At 36.9% G+C, this 19,608-nt stretch overlaps 1 long non-coding RNA gene across 1 annotated transcript in view; it reads right to left on the minus strand.

Annotated features, from left to right (window-relative positions):
• The window catches only part of LOC139077323 (uncharacterized), a 29,713-nt gene extending 10,168 nt beyond the window's left edge, over positions 1-19,545 (minus strand). The window contains exons 1-2 of the long non-coding RNA XR_011529725.1: positions 19,412-19,545; positions 17,825-17,934 (exon numbers count right to left, since the gene is read on the minus strand). This is a non-coding gene — a long non-coding RNA (uncharacterized lncRNA). The remainder of the gene's footprint in view (positions 1-17,824; positions 17,935-19,411) is intronic.
• Between the last annotated feature and the right edge of the window lie 63 nt (positions 19,546-19,608).

Here is a 19,608-nt window from a genome sequence, read left to right on the forward strand (position 1 = left end):
AAGAGCAACCTGCAAAGCAAGGCAAAAATGGAGCATTATTTACAAGTAACCAAAGGGGAAGAAATAAATTATGAACCAAGGACTTTATATGCAGCCAAGTCATCATTTAATTATCAAGGCTATAGAAAAACAAATCATATATGCAAAGAGTGAGAGAATTCTGTACCCATGAGCCCTTGTTGGGTAACTAACAGAGGATGAATTCTATCCAATCAAGAGGTGACTGGAGAAACTTTGGCAAATGAATGATAGTGAGCATGTAGTATATTTAAGTGTAGACCTAAAATTTAAACAAGGATCAGGAACAAGGGTGGAAAATAATTTGTAAATGTCATACGTTCTGACAAAGTAGAAAGAATGCAAATTAAAATTTGAGCTGAGAAGGAAGTCAGAAAGAAGAAAGCAGAAAAGGGTCATTGTTGCAGAGGGAACAGAAAGGAATCAAATGATATCATTTAGAATTGACAATCCAGGTAGTAAAAGATTAAATAAGAAAAAAGGCAAATAAGGATATCTTAAAAGATATCAGTGCAAAGGTAAATACCAAAGCAAAACTGTACATTTCTATAAATATCAAAGCAATTTTTTTTAAAAAAAGTGAAGGAGGCATATAGAGAAAGAAACAGTAAATATAATATAATACATAGACTAATTATAATATGAAATGACATAAGGAGTTGGCACCCAATATATTAGTCATATCAATAAATGTGGATGAGATTAACTTGCCTATAAAAGAGACAGATTTTCAAAATATCTTATAAAGCAAAACTCCGTTCTCTTCCAAATACAGGAGAAACAATTAAAACAAAGTGATTCAAAAGCTAAAAAATAAAACTGGATGGGAAAAGTTATATAGTAAAATGAAAGACCTCTAAAGCCTGGGTAGCAAGCCTAATATTAGACAATGCAGAGTTTAGGCCAAAAATCATCAAACAAAACAAAAACGTAATTCAAAAGCCACAATCAACAATGAAATACATCAGTTATTAATATCTATGTGCCAGATAAATAGAAACCACCTCTATATAAAATAGAAATTACAGCAATGCCAGGAGAAATAGAAACAATAGTGATAAAAGAATTTTACACACCACTCTCAAAACAAGAATAAACAAAAAGTAAGTATGGATAGAGAAGACCTAACCAACATCAATGATAACTTTCATAAATATATATTAAATGCTGAAGCCTTTAATAAGGAACATACATTCTGATCAAGCTGACATGAGACATTCATTGAAGTTTATCATATATCACAAAGGAAACGTAAGTTCCATAGTAGGACTATTACAAATAGAATTCTCTGATCACAATGTTTGTAGAAATTAAAAGCAAAATTTAAAAATGCCCTTCCAGAGATGGAAGAAGAAGGACTAACTTCACTCTCTCACCTAAAAGAATAAAAACATCTGAATGAAATATAGGAAATATGGTTTTCAAGATACCAGACATCAAGTCATGAAGGACAGTGATCATGAAGAGTTGGGAAACGAATGCGAGGAGTTCTACGGTTTCAGCAGTTTAGTGCCTGCAGAGTTTCCAGAGGCCAGTGCAGGGAGGGGGACCCAGGCAGAGCCCAGGGGACTGAGAGTCTGAGGGGATCAAGGCAGCTGGAGTCCCTAGGGCAGAGCACTGGAGACAAGAAAGCTGCAGAGGGTCCCCTCAGTATTCAGCAGAATGCTAGTCAGCACACTCGTGAGGAAACTCCCTGTCTTAGTCCATTTGGGCTGCTCTAACAAAATGCCACAGGTTGGGTAGCTTATAAACACTAACAATTTGTTTCTCACAGTCCTGAAGCTGGAAGTCTGAGATCCAGGTGTCAGCACGGTCAGGTGAGGGCCCTCTTCTGGGTCATAGACTTCTCATTGTCCCCTCACATAATGGAAGGGGCTAGGAGCTCTGCAGAGCCTCTTTTACAAGGCACTGATTCCATTCGTGAGAGTTCTACCCTCATGACTTAAGCACCTCCCAAAGGTCCCATCTACTACTACCACCACCTTTAGAAGTTATGATTTCAACATATGAATTTGTTAGGAGGAGGGGCACAAACACTCAGACCAGAGCACTATCCAAAGCCGCAGAAAGAACCTCTTGAAAGGATAAAAGGCAACACTGCCAGATACCCTCACAGGGCCAAGAATAGTGTCTGCTCCCACTAGCTGAACTGGAAAAACTTCATAATTCATGTAGAATTGTGTAGAGTATTCAGAAGGATCTTGCCTCAGAAGTGGGGAATAAATAGTCCAAGACTAAATGCCGCTATGTCTCTAGCTGACAAATCTTTAAAGCAAGACCCAAAAGGATTTAACTGTTTCCAAGTAACTTACTGCATCCCAGAACAAAACTCAGGGATATTTATAGGAATACAATAATATCCAACACCCAGTAAGTTAAAATGCATAATATCTGGCATCCAATAAAAAGTTACCTGGTATGCAAAGAAGCAGGAAAGTTTAACCCATAATGAGGAGAAAAATCAAGTAACTAAAACCAACCAGAACTGGACACAAAGGTTAGAATTTGCAGACAAAGACAGTAAAATAGTTATTATAACTGTAATCTATATGTTCAAAAAGTTAGTATAGAGACATAGAAGATGCAAAAAAGACCCCAAGTGAACACCTAGAGAGGAAAACTACAATGTTGACATGAATAAAATTACTCAAAATTAGTGATAAAGAGAAAACCTTACAAGCAACCAGAGAAAAAGTCACCTTACATGAAAAGGAACAAAGACAAGGATGTTAGCAGATTTCTAGTCAGAAACAATGCAAGAGAGAAGACTAAAGCAACATCTTTAAAGTACTGAAAGAAACTGTCAACCAAGAATTCAGTAGGCAGCGAAAGTATCTTTCAAAAACTAATGGAAGTAAGGCGGAGCAAAATGGCGGGGTGAGCTGACCCGGGATTCTCTCCCCTCCAAAATACAACAAAAGATTGGAAGAACTGAATTTCAGAGAATAAACATAATGGAGCTCGTTAGAGACCTACAATACCAAGAAGGCGGAGATCATAAACCTAGCTTTACACCTTCGGAGGCGCTGGAACGGTAGGAGAGAACATCGCTCCCTCCCCTAGAGTCTGCGATCCCTGCGGCGCGGGTCGGGAAGGAGCGGGGGAGGGGCCGCGCGGGATCATCCAGGACTCCTGCCGCTGATTCAGTGGAGACCCGCTGACGGGGGTGGGGGGGGAGCTTCCGTCGGCGGGGACCCCATAAATCAAGGGCCTTGGGAGACCAGAGAACAGAACTGATCTGAACCCAGACCGGCGCGTGTGAGTAACAGCCCCTCCCCCACAGCAAAGCCGCTGGGCGCAGCCATCTTGCCCCAAGGCGGAGAGCTAACACGCCGCTCTCGACCCCCATCTAGTGGCGACAGGCTGTAACTGCAACTGAATTCTACCACCATGAGAAAAAACCGCTCCTCTACCATCCAGCAATTTATAAAAGCCCCAGACCAGAAGGAAAACAATAAAAACACAGAATTAAGTCCTGAGGACTTGGAATTAGGTAAACTAAGTGATAATGAATTCAGAGCAGCTATAATCAAAAAACTCAATGAGGTAGAGAGAAAGATAGAGAAACAAGCCAAGTTCTGGAGTTACTTCACAAAAGAGATTGAAATCATAAAGAAGAATCAAACAGAATTACTTGAGATGAAAAACACAATGGACCAGATAAAACAGAATACGGATTCCCTGAATGCCCATGTAGACAACATAGAGGAGAAAATTAGCATAATCGAAGATAGACAGGCTGAATGGCGCCAGACGGAGGAAGAAAGAGAACTAAGAATTTAAAAAAATGAGGAAAATCTCCGAGAGATAATGGATTCAATGAGTAAGAACATAAGGATCATAGGAATTCCTGAGAATATGGAAAAGGGAAATGGAGCAGAAAGTATGCTTAACGAAATTATTGAAGAGAACTTCCCAAATCTAGGGATCAACGGAGAAATGTGTGTAGAGGAGGGTTTTAGATCTCCTAGATTTGTCAATGTAAAAAGACCTACTGCAAGGCACGTAGTAGTAAAGTTGGCAAATAGGAATGATAAGGAGAGAATACTCAGGGAAGTAAGAAAACAAAGAGAATAACCTATAAAGGAGCCCCTATCAGACTGTCAGCGGATTTCTCTACAGAAACCCTACAAGCTAGGAGAGAATGGAGTGATATATTCAAAGCTTTAAAGGATAAAAATATTCAGCCAAGAATACTCTATCCAGCAAGAATTTCCTTCAGATATGAGGGAGAAATTAAAACTTTTCCAGACAAACAAAAGTTAAGGGAATTTGTAACTAAAAGCCCTCCATTACAAGAAATCCTCAAGAAGGCTCTCATACTTGAAAAAAGAGAAAATGGAGAAAGAGGACACAATCCACAGACTAGGGAGACCGATGGATAGAACCAGAACAGGATAGCAAATATTCAACTATAGCATTAGGGTAAAGGTAAGGAAACTACCAAAACAAGGACAATCTTAGCACTCTAACTACAAATTAATAAGACGAGTTGGAATAAAAAATGAAAATAATTATTTAGGAGGGGAAGAGCAAAGGGTCTAAATCAGTATTGGTCAAGTAGGTAAGAGACCACCAGAGAATAGACTATATTATACACGAGCTTCTAAATACAAACTTCAAGGTAGACACTAAAATAAAGTACAGAACAGAGTCACAAATCATAGATAAGGAAAAATCTAAGAAACCCAGCATAAGAAATTGCAGTATTAAATGGGTAGTCTAAAGCACACAGGAAAAGAAACACAGGAAAACAAGATAATGAGCGACAGATTGACAGCATTAAGTCCACATGCATCAATAATCACTCTCAATGTGAACGGATTGAACTCTCCAATAAAAAGACACAGAGTGGCAAAATGGATTAAAGAACACGATCCAACAATTTGTTGCCTCCAGGAAACACACCTCAGCCCCAAGGACAAACACAGACTCAGGGTGAAGGGGTGGAGGACAATACTTCAAGCAAATAGCAAGGAAAAAAAGGCAGGTGTTGCAATTCTTATATCAGACCAAGTGGATTTCAAAATAAGACAGATAAAGAGAGACACAGAGGGACAATATATAATGATCAAAGGGACACTTCATCAAGAAGAAATAACGCTTATAAATATCTATGCACCCAACACAGGAGCACCAAGATTCATAAAGCAACTATTAACAGACCTAAAGGAAGATGTTACAAACAACACAATAATAGTAGGGGACCTCAACACCCCACTCACATCAATGGACAGATCATCCAGACAGAAAATCAACAAGGAAATAGTGGAGCTAAATGAAAAACTAAAACAATTGGACTTAACAGACATATATAGATCACTTCACCCTGAAAGAGCTGAATACACATTCTTCTCAAGTGCACGTGGAACATTCTCTAGGATAGACCATATGTTGGGAAACAAGGCAAGCCTCTACAAAGTTAAAAAAATTGAAATAATAACAAGCATCTTCTCAGATCATAGTGCTATAAGGCTAGAAATTAATTACAAGAAAAAAGCTGAGAAAGGCACAAAGATGTGGAGACTAAACAACACACTACTGAACAAGCAATGGATCATTGAGGAAATTAAAGAAGAAATAAAAAAATAAATGGAAACAAATGAAAATGATAGCATGCCATACCAACTCATATGGGATACAGCAAAAGCTGTATTAAGAGGAAAATTCATCTCAATAAAGGCACATCTTAACAAACAAGAAAAATCCCAAATAAGCAACCTTAAAGCACAGCTAACTGAGCTAGAGAAAAAAGAACAAATGAAGCCCAAAGTCAGCAGAAGGAGAGACATAATAAAAATCAGAGCAGAAATAAATACTATTGAAACAAAAAAAGCAGCAGAAAGGATCAATGAGACAAAGAGCTGGTTTTTTGAGAAGATAAATAAAATTGACAAACCACTAGCCAGACTTACAAAGAAAAAAAGGGAGAAAGCTCAAATAAACAAAATCAGAAATGAGTGAGGAGAAATAACAACAGACTCTGCAGAAATACAACAGATTATAAAAGAATACTACAAAAAACTGTATGCCAACAGAATGGATAACCTAGAGGAAATGCATAAATTCTTGGACTCCTACAATCTCCCAAAGCTCACTCAAGAAGAGGCAGACAATTTGAACAGACCAATCACAAGGAAAGAGATTGAAACAGCAATCAAAAACATCCCAAAGAATAAAACCCCAGGACCAGATGGCTTTCCTGGGGAATTCTACCAAAATTTCAGAGAGGATTTAATACCTATCCTTTTCAAGCTATTCCAAAAGATTAGGGAAGATGGAACACTTCCTAACACATTCTATGAGGCCAACATCACGCTGATACCAAAACCTGACAAGGACACCACGAAAAAAGAGAACTACAGGCCAATATCACTGCTGAACATAGATGCAAAAATTCTAAACAAAATTTTGGCAACCAGAATTCAGCAATTCATCAAAAGAATCATACATCAGGATCAGGTGGGATTCATACCAGGGACACAGGGATGGTTCAACATCCGCAAATCAATCAATGGGATACACCACATCAACAAACTGAGGAATAAAAACCACATGATCATCTCAATAGGTACAGAGAAGGCATTTGACAAGATCGAACAGCCATTTATGATAAAAACTCTGAACAAAATGGGCACAGAAACTACCTCAACATAATAAAGGCCATATACGACAAACCCATAGCCAACATCATACTCAATGGGCAAAAACTGAACCCCATCCCTTTGAAAACAGGAACGAGACAAGGATGCCCTCTATCACCACTCTTATTTAAGATAGTACTAGAGGTCCTGGCCAGAGCAATCAGGCAAGAAAAAGGAATAAAAGGAATCCAAATAGGGAGGGAAGAAGTGAAACTCTCGCTGTTTGCAGATGACATGATCTTATATATAGAAAACCCCGAAGAATCCATTGGAAAACTGTTAGAAGTAATCAACAAGTACAGCAAAGTTGCAGGGTATAAAATCAATTTGCATAAATCAGTAGCATTTCTATACTCCAGTAATGAACCAACAGAAAAAGAACTCAAGAATACAATACCATTCACAATCGCAACAAAAAGAATAAAATACCTTGGGGTAAATTTAACTAAGGAAGTGAAGGACCTATATAATGAAAATTACAAGGCCTTTCTGAGAGAATTGGATGACGACATAAGGAGATGGAAAGACATTCCATGTACATGGATTGGAAGAATAAACATAGTTAAAATGTCCGTTCTACCTAAAGCAATCTACAGATTCAACGCCATCCCAATCAGAATCCCAATGACATTCTTTACAGAATTAGAACAAAGAATCCTAAAATTCATATGGGGCAACAAAAGACCCCAAATTTCTAAAGCAATCCTGAGAAAAAAGAATAAAGCAGGAGGCATCACAATCCCTGACTTCAAAACATACTACAAAGCTACAGTAATCAAAACAGCATGGTACTGGTACCAAAACAGGTCCACAGATCAATGGAACAGAATTGAAAGCCCAGAAATAAAACCACACATCTATGGACAGCTTATCTTTGACAAAGGAGCTGAGGGCATACCATGGAGAAAAGAAAGTCTTTTCAACAAATGGTGCTGGGAAAACTGGAAAGCCACATGTAAAAGAATGAAAATTGACCACTCTTTTTCACCATTCACCAAAATAAACTCAAAATGGATTAAAGACCTAAAGGTGAGACCTGAAACCATAAGGCTTCTGGAAGAAAACGTAGGCAGTACACTCTTTGACATCAGTATTAAAAGGATCTTTTTGGACACCATGCCTTCTCAGAGAAGGGAAACAATAGAAAGAATAAACAAATGGGACTTCATCAGATTAAAGAGCTTCTTCAAGGCAAATGAAAACAGGATTGAAACAAAACAACAACCCACTAACTGGGAAAAAATATTTGCAAGTCATATATCTGACAAAGGCTTAATATCTATAATATATAAAGAACTCTCGCAACTCAACAACAAAACATCAAACAACCCAATCAAAAAATAGGCAGGAGACATGAACAGACATTTCTCCAAAGAAGATATACTGATGGCCAATAGGCACATGAAAAGATGCTCATCATCGCTGATCATCAGGGAAATGCAAATCAAAACTACACTAAGATATCACCTTACACCCGTTAGAATGACAAAAATATCTAAAACTAATAGCAACAAATGTTGGAGAGGTTGCGGAGAAAAAGGAACCCTCATACACTGCTGGTGGGAGTGGAAACTGGTGCAGCCACTATGGAAAACAGTATGGAGATTCCTCAAAAAATTAACAATAGAACTACCATACGATCCAGCCATCCCACTACTGGGTATTTATCCAAAGAGCTTGAAGTCAGCAATCCCAAAAGTCCTATGCACCTCAATGTTTATTGCAGCACTGTTTACAATAGCCAAGACGTGGAAGCAACCTAAGTGTCCAGCAACAGACGAATGGATAAAGAAGATGTGGTACATATATACAATGGAATACTACTCAGCTGCAAAACAGAACAAAATCATTCCATTTGCAATAACATGGATGGACCTTGAGAGAATTATGTTAAGTGAAATAAGCCAGCGAGAGAAAGATAATCTGTGTATGACTCCACTCATATGAGGAATTTAAAATTATGGACTAAGAACAGTTTAGTGGATACCAGGGGAAAGGTGGGGTGGGGGGTGGGCACAAAGGGTGAAGTGGTGCACCTACAACATGACTGACAAACATTAATGTACAACTGAAATTTCACAAGATTGTAACCTATCAATAACTCAATAAAAAAAAACTAATGGAAGTAAAGAATTCTTTAGACATGCAAAAGCTGAAAGAATTCATGCCATGCAGAATCACACTACAAGATTTGTCAAAAGTCTTCAGATGGGAGAAAATGATGCCAGATGGAAATACAGAACTATACCAAGCAATCTAGAACACTGAAATCGGTAGCTATATGGATAAGTATATAAGATTTTTTTCTTACTATTTAAATCTCTTTAAAAGATAATTACATTTTGAGAAAAACATTGTAGTGTGGAGTTTATAATACATGTAAAAGTGAAATATATGACAGAAATAGCATAAAAACTGTGAGGAGATAAATGGAAATACATTATTGTAAGGTTCTTATGCTATATTAAGAAGTAGTATAAAATCATTTAATGGTAGCTTGTGATAAGTTAATGACAAGTTAACTGTACATCCAAAAGCAACCACTAAAATAGCCAAACAAAAAGTTATAGATTATCAGCTAATAAAGGAGAGTAAATGGAGTTAAAAAAATCAATTAATTAAAAAGCAAATAAAGAGGACAATAAAAATCATGAACATATAGAACAAATAGAAAACAGACTGCAAGATGATATACTTAAACCTAACTGTATCAATAGTCACATTACATATAAATGGTCTAAACACCCCAATAAAAAGGCAGAGATTGTTAAGATGGATTAAAAAAAGCAACCCCCTCAACTCCTGCCTACACAAAACTCACTTTAAATATAAGGACACAGATAGGTTAAGGTAAAGGAATCAGGAAAGATATACTGTGCTAAGACTAACCAAAAGAAAGCTGGAGTAGCTAAATTAACATGAAACAAAGACTTCAGAACGAGGACTATTTATTACCAGGGACAAAAAAATGTAATTTCATAATGATAAATTTTATAATGATAAATGATAATCAATCGAGAGGCTATAACAACCTCAATGTCTATCTACTTGATAACAGAGTTTCAAAATATATGAAGTAAAAACTGATAGACAAATCCATGATTAGAGTTGAAAGTCTTAATACTCCTCTCTCTATAACTGATGCAACAAATAGACAGAAAATCAGTAAAGATATAGGAGATTTGAACGCCATCGACCAGCTTGAACTAATTGACATTTATAGAATCTGCCGTCTAACAATAGCAGAATATGCACTTTTACCAAGTGCACATGAAACACTTACCAAAATATTCTGGGCCATAAAGCAAGTCTCAATACATTTAAAAGGATTCACATCATGCAAAGTATGTTTTCAAAACACAGTGGAATTAAAGTAGAAATTAGAAACAGAAAAATCATTGAAAATGTCCACATGTCTGGAAACTAAACAACGTACTTCTAACTAGGCCATTGATCAAAGAAGAAATCAAAAAGAAAATTGGAAAGTATTGTGAACTGAACAAAAATGAAAGCAAAAGATTACCAAAATTTGTGAGATGCTGCTAAAAGCATTATCTAAAGGAAGATTTACAGAACTAGACACTCAAAATATTTAAAAATATTTTCAAATCAATAAACTTCTAGCTAATCAGGAAAAAAAATAGAGAAAACAAATTATCAATATCAAAAATAACACAGGGGACATCATTACAGAATCTGTGGACATTAAAAGGATAATAGGGGAACATTTTGAAAAATTTTATGCCATTAAATTTAACTTAGATAAAATGGGCAAATTCACTGAAAGACATAAACTCTCAAAACTTATGCAAATAGAAATAGATAACCTGAATAGTCCTATGTCCATTTAAAAATTTTAACTGATAATTAGAAGCCTTCAAACAAAGAAAACTTTAGACTCAGGCGGCTTCACTGGTGAATTCTATCAAACATTTAGGGAGGAAATAATACTAATTCAACACCAACTTCTCCAGAAAATTAAAGAGGGAATATTCCCCAACTAATTTTATGAGACCAGCATTACTGTTTTTTTTTTTTTTTTTTTGGCTTATAAAAATCAGAAGTTTATTCCTCACAGTTCTGAAGGCCGGAAGGTCCAAGATCAGCGCTTTGGAAGGTTCAGTGTCCACAGACAGCTATCTTTTTACTGTGTCCTCACATGGTGGAAGTGGAGAGGAGTCTCTCTTGGACTTCTTTTTTTTTTTTTTAAGATTGGCACCTGAGCTAACATCTGTTGCCAATTTTCTTTTTCTTGTTTTTTCTTCTCCCCAAAGCCTCCCAGCACATAGTTGTATATTCTAGTTTTGGGTCCTTCTGGCTCTGCTATTGGGTCACTGCCTCAGCATGGCTTGATGAGTGGCACTAGGTCAGTGCCCAGGATCTGATCTGGTGAAACCCTGGGCTGCCCAAGCGGAGTGCTCAAACTCAACCACTTGGCCATGGGGCCAGCCCCCTGGACAACTTCTTTTTTTTTTTTTTTCATTGAGTTCATAATAGTTTACGTCAATGTGACATTTCATTTGTACATTATTTCTTGACTGTCACCACATAAGTGCTCCCCTTCATGCCCTGTGCCCACCCCCCTAGCCCCTTCCCCTGGTAACCACTGAACTGTTTTCTTTGTCTATGTACTTCTTTATATTAAACATATGAGTGAAATCGTCTGGTGTTTGTATTTCTCAGTCTGGCTTATTTCCCTTAGCATAATTCCCTCCAGGTCTTTCCATGTTGTTGCAAATGGGATGAATTTGTCTTTTTTTCTGGCTGAGTAGTATTCCATTGTTATATATATATATATATATATATATATATATATATATATATATATACCACATCTTCTTTATCCAATCTTCAGTCAATAGGCACTTGGATTGTTTCCATGTCTTGGCTATTGTGAATAGTGCTGCAATGAAGATAGGGGTGCATATGTTACTTTGGATTGTTGATTTCAAATTGTTTGGGTAGATACCCAGTAGTGGGATAGCTGGGTCATATGGTAGTTCTACTTTTAGTTTTTGAGGAATTTCCATACCGTTTTCCATAGTGGCTGCACCAGTTTGCATTCCCACCAGCAGTGTATGAGGGTTCCCTTCTCTCCACACCCTCTCCAACATTTGTTATTTTTAGTCTTAGTGATTATAGCCATTTTAACAAGTGTAAGGTGGTATCTTAGTGTAGTTTTGATTTGCATTTCCCTGTTGAACATCTTTTTATGTGTTCATTGGCCATCTGTATATCTTCTTTGGAAAAATGTCTGTTCATGTCCTCTGCCCATTTTTTGATTGGGCTGTTTGGTTTTTTTATTGTTCAGTTGTGTGAGTTACTTATATATTATGGAGATTAACCCCTTGTCAGATATATGATTTGCAAATATTTCTTCCCAATTGGTGGATCGTCTCTTTGTTTCGATTTTAGTTTTCTTTGCCTTGCAGGAGCTCTTTAGTCTGATGAACTCCCACTTGTTTATTTTTTCTTTTGTTTCCCTTGTCTGAGAGGACATGGTATTTGAAAAGATGCTTTTTAATTTGATGTCAAGGAGTGTACTATCGATATTATGTTCCAGGAGTTTTATAGTTTCAGGACATATTTTCAAGTCTTTGATCCATTTTGAGTTTGTTTTTGTGTATGGCATGAGATAATGGTCCACCTTCATTCTTTGGCATGTGGCTGTCCAGTTTCCCCAACACCATTTATTGAGGAGACTATCTTTTCTCCATTGTATGTTCTTGGCACCTTTGTCGAAGGCTTGCTGTCCATAGATGTGTGGTTTTATTTCTGGGCTTTCAGTTCTGTTCCATTGATTTGTGTGCCTCTTTTTGTACCAGTACCATGCTGTACTAATCACTATGGCTTTGTAGTAAATTTTGAAGTCAGGGATTGTGATACCTCCAGCTTTTTTCTTTTTTCTCAGGATTGCCTTAGCAATTCTGGGTTTTTCGTTGCCCCATATGAATTTTAGGATCCTTTGTTCTATTTCTGTGAAGAATGTCATTGGGATTTTGATTGGGATTGCATTGAATCTGTAGATTGCTTTGGGTAGTATGGACGTTTTAATATGGGCATTTTAACTATGTTTATTCTTCCAATCCATGAGCCAGGAATCTCTTTCCATCTCTTTATGTCATTACCAATTTCTTTCAGTAAAGTCTTATAGTTTTCATTGTATAAGTCCTTCACCTACTTGGTTAAATTTATTCCTAGGTACTTTATTCTTTTAGTAGAGACCAGCATTACTTTGATAACAAAACCAGGCAAGGACATTACAAGGAGAGAAAACTAAAAGCCAATATCTATCATGAATATAGATGCAAAAATTCTTAATAAAAATTTTAGCAAATCAAACACAACAGAACATTAAAGGAATATGTCCTGACCAAGTGGAATTTATCCCAAGAATTCAAGGTTGGTTTAACATTTAAAATAATCAATCAATGTAATTTGCCATATTAAGAAGCCAAAAAATACAAACCATGTGATCATCTCCATGAATTCAGAAAAATTATTTGAAAAAATCCAACATCCATTCCTCATTAAAAAAAACTCTTAGCAAAATAGGAATGGAAGGAAACTTCCTCAAACTGATAAAGAGCATTTTTGGAAAACCTACAACTATTATCATGCTTAATGGTGAAAGACTAAATACTTTCTCTGGAACAGGAGGAACAAGATAAGGAGGTTTGCTCTTACCATTTCTATTCATATTTATTGAAGATTCTAGTCAGAGCAATAAAGCAAGGAAAATAAATAACAAGCATCCAGATTGTAAACAAAGAAATAAAACTATCTTTATTGGCAGAAGACATAACTGTCTATGTAGAAAATTCTATGAAATCCACAAAAAATTTACTAGAACAAATACGTGAATTTAACAAGTTTTCATGATAAAAGACAGTAGACAAAAATTAATTTTATTTCTATATACTAGCAATGAACAATAGGAAATAGAAATTAAATAAATACCATTTACAATATCAGCAAAACATGTGAAAGATTTAGGAATAAATTTGACAAAGGATGTTCAAGACCTGTGCACTGAAGCCTATAAATCATTGCTCAGAGAAATTAAAATAGACAAAAATAAACGAAGAGATATACCATATTCATAATTTAGAAGACTCAGATACTGTTAAGATGTGAATTCTCAAATTTACCGTTAGATTCAATACAATACAAACCATAATGTCAGCAAGGGTTTTTGTAAAAATCAACATCAGACCTTAAAATTTATATAGGAATCAAATTACCTAGAATAGCCAAAACCACTGTGAAAAAGAACAAAGTTGGAAGATTAATGCTACCAGATTTCAAGACTTATTATAAAGTTACGGTAATCAAGACAGTGTGGTATTAGCATAAACATGGGTAAAAAAATCAATGCAACAGAACAGAGTCCAGAAACAGGCCCACATATAGATGGACAATCTACTTTTAACAAAGCTACAACGACAATTCAGTGGAGAAAGGATACCCTTTTTAACAAACAGTCCTGGAACAACTGGATATCCATATATAAAACAATAATAATTTTCCATCCATCCCTTGCACGATACACAAAAATTAGCTTAAAATAGATTGGACACCTAAATGTAAAATCTAAAAGTACAAAACTTCTTTAAAAACAGAGGAGGAAGCATTTGCAACCTTCAGTTAGGCAAAGATTTTTCAGATATGATACCAAAATCATGACCCATAAAAGAACAGATTGATAAATTGGACTTCATCAAAATTAAAAACTTCTGCTTTTCTTCCTACTCTTAACGGAATAAAAAGATAAGCTACAGCCTGGGATAAAATGTGTGAATTGTATTTCTAACAAAGGGCTTACATCCATAATACAAAAATACTCTGAAAACCTGCTAAGAATTAACCATACAAATCTATAAGCAAATGGGCAAAAGATTTGAACAGATACTTCACCAAAGACACGTGGATGGCAAACAAGCACATAAAAAGATACTAAATATCAGTAGTCATAGGGAAATACAAGTTAAAATCACAGTGAGATACTCCTATACACCTTTTAGAATGGCTAACATTTTTAAAAACCGATGATGTCAAGTGTTGGTGAGGATGTGGATGAACTGAGACTCGTGCTCTTGGGAATGGAGACGCCACAATCACTTTGGGAAATAGTTTGGCAGTTTCTTAAAACATATACATCCCACATGATCCAGTCATTCTACTCCTAGGTATTCATCCAAGAGAATGAAAGTATAGGTCCACACTAATGTTCATAGCAGCTTTATTGTCTTAGCTGAAAACTGGAAACAACACAACTGTTCAGCATCAGCTGCCAGATATTGATAAAACACGTTGTTGTACATATATACGATGGAATTCTAATCCACAAAAGGAAAAAATTAACACCAAAACATACAGGAATCTCAAAACAATTATGCTGAATGAAAGAAGCCAGACAATAAAAAATACATAGATGATTGCATGTATATAAAATTCTCTGAAATGCAAACTGACCTTCAGTGAGGAAGCAGGTCACTGCTTGCTTGAGGGGAAGACAGAGTGAGAGAGAGAGATTACAAAGGGACACAAAGAAGCTTGGGTTTAACTGATTTATTCGCTAACTTGATTGTGGTGATGGTGATGGTTTCCCTCGTGTTCATTCATGTCAGAATTTATCAAATTGTATACTTTAAACATGTCCAGCTTCTTGTATGTCAGTGATATCTCAATAAAGCTGTTAAGGAAAGACTTTCACATGAAAAAATATTTTTAAAGATGGCTTAGCAATTGGAATTTTAAAACAATCTTTTATTAAACAATTCTTGGGTGATAATAAAAATGTGAGCAGGAATTAGAGAATTGTGGGGAGAAAAAGATACTCAAAGCACTAAATATCTTACCTATAAGAATATTTAAAGTGATGCTCAGAGGAAAATTTATGTCCATAAACACCAAATCTCTAAAAAAGGAAGAGTCAAAATAATTAAATTTTTCACCTCAAAAAAACAATAAAAAAGTACAAGAAAGAAAACAATAAATCTAAGTATATAAATAATTGAGATAGAGAACAGGAAAGTAGTAAATCAAGAAATAAATCACCCTAGGGCTTTTTTGGGAAATTAACAATATAGACAAAACAGTAGCTAATCTAATTCAGAAAAAATAAGAAAACATAAATATATATAATAAGAATTGACAAAGAAGAAATAACCATTGATATGTAGGAAAGTTTTAAAAAATATGCCTACTTTCCATACATACACGCAAATAAATTGGGTGAAAGGAGTATGGGATTGAGTAAAAGTTTACTGATTGTATATTTTATATGGTTTGAAATTTAGAATCATGTTAATATTTTACATATTCAAAGAATAAATTTGAATCAACACAAGGAAAATATATTTACATCACTAAGTATCTTCCAACAAATTACTCATTAATTACAAGAGACATAATAACTTTATAATGGAGAAATCTGGCTTACAACATCTTAGTGAAGTGATTGACGTTAGCATCATTGATAACGATAACGGGACAAACCAACATCATGGCCCCCTGATGTATTTCACCGACAAGGACAAAAATCATTTCAGTAGCGTTTCTGCCAAGAACGCATTAGCTGAATCTAATCCACAGGGACATCAGGCCAACTCAAATTGTGGGCATTCTAAAAAATAACTGTCCTGTTGTCTTTAAAAATGCCAGTATTATGCAACACAAAAGAAGAGGGAGGAACCGGTTCAAGATTAAAAAGACAGGACAACTAAATGCCAAGGGTGATGCTGGATTGAATCCTGGGCTGGAAAACATAATTGTCCAGAGGACACTCTTAAAACAATACAAGAAATTGGAATATAAACTGTTGATTAGATAATAGTATTATATAGATGTTAACCTTCCTGAATGATAACTATCTCATGCTTATATAAAAGAATTTCCTTATTCCTAGGCAATAATTAATTATGAAGGAGTAAACACAGTGTAAGGCAACTTACTATCAAATGAGAAAGAGACAGAGAATGATACAGCAAATGTGGCAAAATGTTAACCACGAGTAGATGTGAGTAAGCATATGCAGGAATTTATATTCCAGTCTTGCAAATTTTCTATAAGTTGGCAACTAAGACAAAACACATGTTTAAAAAGTTGTATTTGCACCACCCCCATAACAGTCCTTATACCCAATATATATCCTAATTTCTTTATTCCATAGCACTTCTTAAGTTCTAATATCAAATACTTTTATTATTTTTACTATGAATTTCCCTCCATAAAAATATAAGCTCTCAGAGACAGGAATCTTTTCTATTTTGTACAATGAAGTAATCCTGAAATTCTAGAACTGGACCTGGCAGTTAGGATACGTAAAATAAGCTTAATGACTGAATAAATGTTATAATTGGATAAAAAGAGGTTCCAGAGTCAGACGACCCGGGTCCAAATCCTCGCTCTTAGTGTTCCCAGACAAAACATGGGCAAGTTTCCAAACTTCCCTGGAACTTAGCTCTTAAGTACTTACTCCAAAGGGAGAGAGGGAGGGTGACATCAGGAAAAGTGGCAGAGTAAGGAAATCCCAAAGTCTGTTTCTCCACAAAAGCAATGAATGAATTGGAAAAAACTGTGAGAATCAACTTTTTGAGAACTCTGAAATCTAATCAAAATCTTACAGCAAGTGGGAGAACAGTTAGTCGAGAAAAAATAGATGAGTCTCGATGAAAGAGTATCATGACATTTGAACTTACCCTGGTACCATCTCCCACTCCCCAGCGTGGCAGTGGCCGGATAACAACTGGCATTCCTAGTATACGCCTGGTGCCAGAGGGAGCAGAACAGACCTTATTCTCAGACAATTGTGGGGTTTTCTTTGACCTATCTGGTGGCTCGTTGAAGAACCGTCTCAAAGAGCTTGCCTTATTACACCTAACTTAGAACATTCCCAAGGTTGAGGCAGCTACCCAGGGAGAATTTTTTGAAAACATTTCAAGGCAAATGTATTGTCTGCTGCTTCCTGAGGCAAGGAATAATAGTTGGGGGAAATAACAGACTAACTTAAAAGTCTGGGAGGAAAGGCTGGGGAAAGATTTTTGGAGGACTAAGGATTTTGAAAAGTTGCCATCTATTTCTGGGACTCTAGAAGGCCATGCACACACCCAGGGCTGGCACATGCTTAGAAAAGACCTGAGAAGGCCCTTAGCTCTTACCTCTGGCAGATCTTCAGGCTCTGCACAAGCAGGAAGTGAAGGCTAAGGCAGAGTTGTAAACCATCTGGCTGAGTGTTGAATTCATGTCCCAATACACACACAAAGGCCATCTGCAAAGACCAGGAGATTTTTATTCTTTTAGTTCCAAGTGTTTAATGAATTTCTGTCATTCTAATCACTAACTGACCATTAATCTAACAGAACACCCTTTAATGACCTCACAGAGGATGCAAAGTTTACGAAACTAGTTCAGAAAAGTTATGAAACAAACAAGGGAAATGCAAATCAAAGCCACAAGAGATACCACTACATACCTACTAGCATGGCTATAAAATTTTGTAAAAAGTGAAAATAACAACTGTTGATGAGGATGTGGAGAAACTGGAACCCTCATATATTGCTGGTAGGAATGTAAAATGGTGCATGAAATGAAACGGTGGAAAGCATTTGACAGTGCCTCAAAAAGTTAAACACAGAGTGACCATATAACCCAGCAATTCCACTCCTAGGTCTGCATCCAAGAGAACTGAAAACGTATGTTCAAACAAAAACACGTGTACACAAATATTTATGGCAGAATTATTCATAATAACCAAAAGGTGGAAACAATCTAAATGTTCATCAACATGAATGGATAAACAAAAAACGGTATACACGTGCAATGGAATATTATTTAGCCTTAAAAAGAATGAAGCACTGATACATGCTACCACATGAACTAACCCGGAAAACATAGTAAGTAAAAGCAGCCAGACTCAAAAGGTCATATATTGTGTGACTCCATTTACATGAAATGTCCAGAATAGACAAATCCATCAAAACAGAAAGCTGATTAGTGGTTGCCAGAGACAAAGGGGAGAGAAGATTTTGGAGTGACTTCTTTTGGGGGTGATAAACTGTTCTGGAATTAGATACTGGTAATGGTTGCACAACACTGTGAATATACTAAACGCCACTGAATAGTATGCTTTAAAACGGTTAAAATGAACTTTATGTTATGTGAATCCCATATCAAGTTTTAAAAAAAGGAATATAGGATGCTTAAGTACAATGATGCATTTTGAACTTTCAGGACCAAGTCTTTCAAAGCAAGTGCCCAATAAAATCTTAAGGCACGGGCCTCCTCCAACCAGCCTCTAAGACATTCTCCTCTTGTCATTGGTCAGAGGCATTCGCGTCTGCTCTGCAACCCTCTCCCCTTGGCTAGATCCTCGATGCCGAGGCTCTGAGTAGGAACCCGGGTTCCCTAGGCCCCCGCAGCAGGGCCAAGAGGAACCAGGGAATAATAGGAAACCTTCCTTTCGGGGCCTGGGTCCCCACAAGCTGGCTGAGCCTGGTCAAGTATTTCTCTCTAGTGAGAAACCTTTGACTGGTGGGAAAACGTCAGCATTTGGCCGTTAAGAGGGTCGGAATTGCAGCGCCGCCCCTAATTCTTAAGAGGTCTCAGACCAAGTGCCTTCTGGATGGCGCTTTCCTCTGAGGTAAAATGTAAGCGAGGACTCCAGGATCACAGGTATCCTGTGAGTCGATGGCCTGGTAAACATACAAATTAGGGGCACTACTCTCAGAGGCCAGGCCGTGGCTGACCTGCCTTCCGCATGGCCAGGCTCACATCCCATCCACCACCTTCCCCAACAGGCAGTGCTCCACCCATCAAAGGCCACCCAACCTCTCGGACTCCAAGCAGCCCCTCCCCCCACTCCTGCGGGGACAGGCTGGTGCAGGGCCCATCAGAAGCTGTGGAACTTTCTGGAAAGCCCAGGGCCCCTCCCCTCCCCACAAAG

This window comes from Equus przewalskii, chromosome 19, assembly GCF_037783145.1.
Source record: "Equus przewalskii isolate Varuska chromosome 19, EquPr2, whole genome shotgun sequence".
In the NCBI taxonomy this organism is placed as follows: domain Eukaryota; kingdom Metazoa; phylum Chordata; class Mammalia; order Perissodactyla; family Equidae; genus Equus; species Equus przewalskii.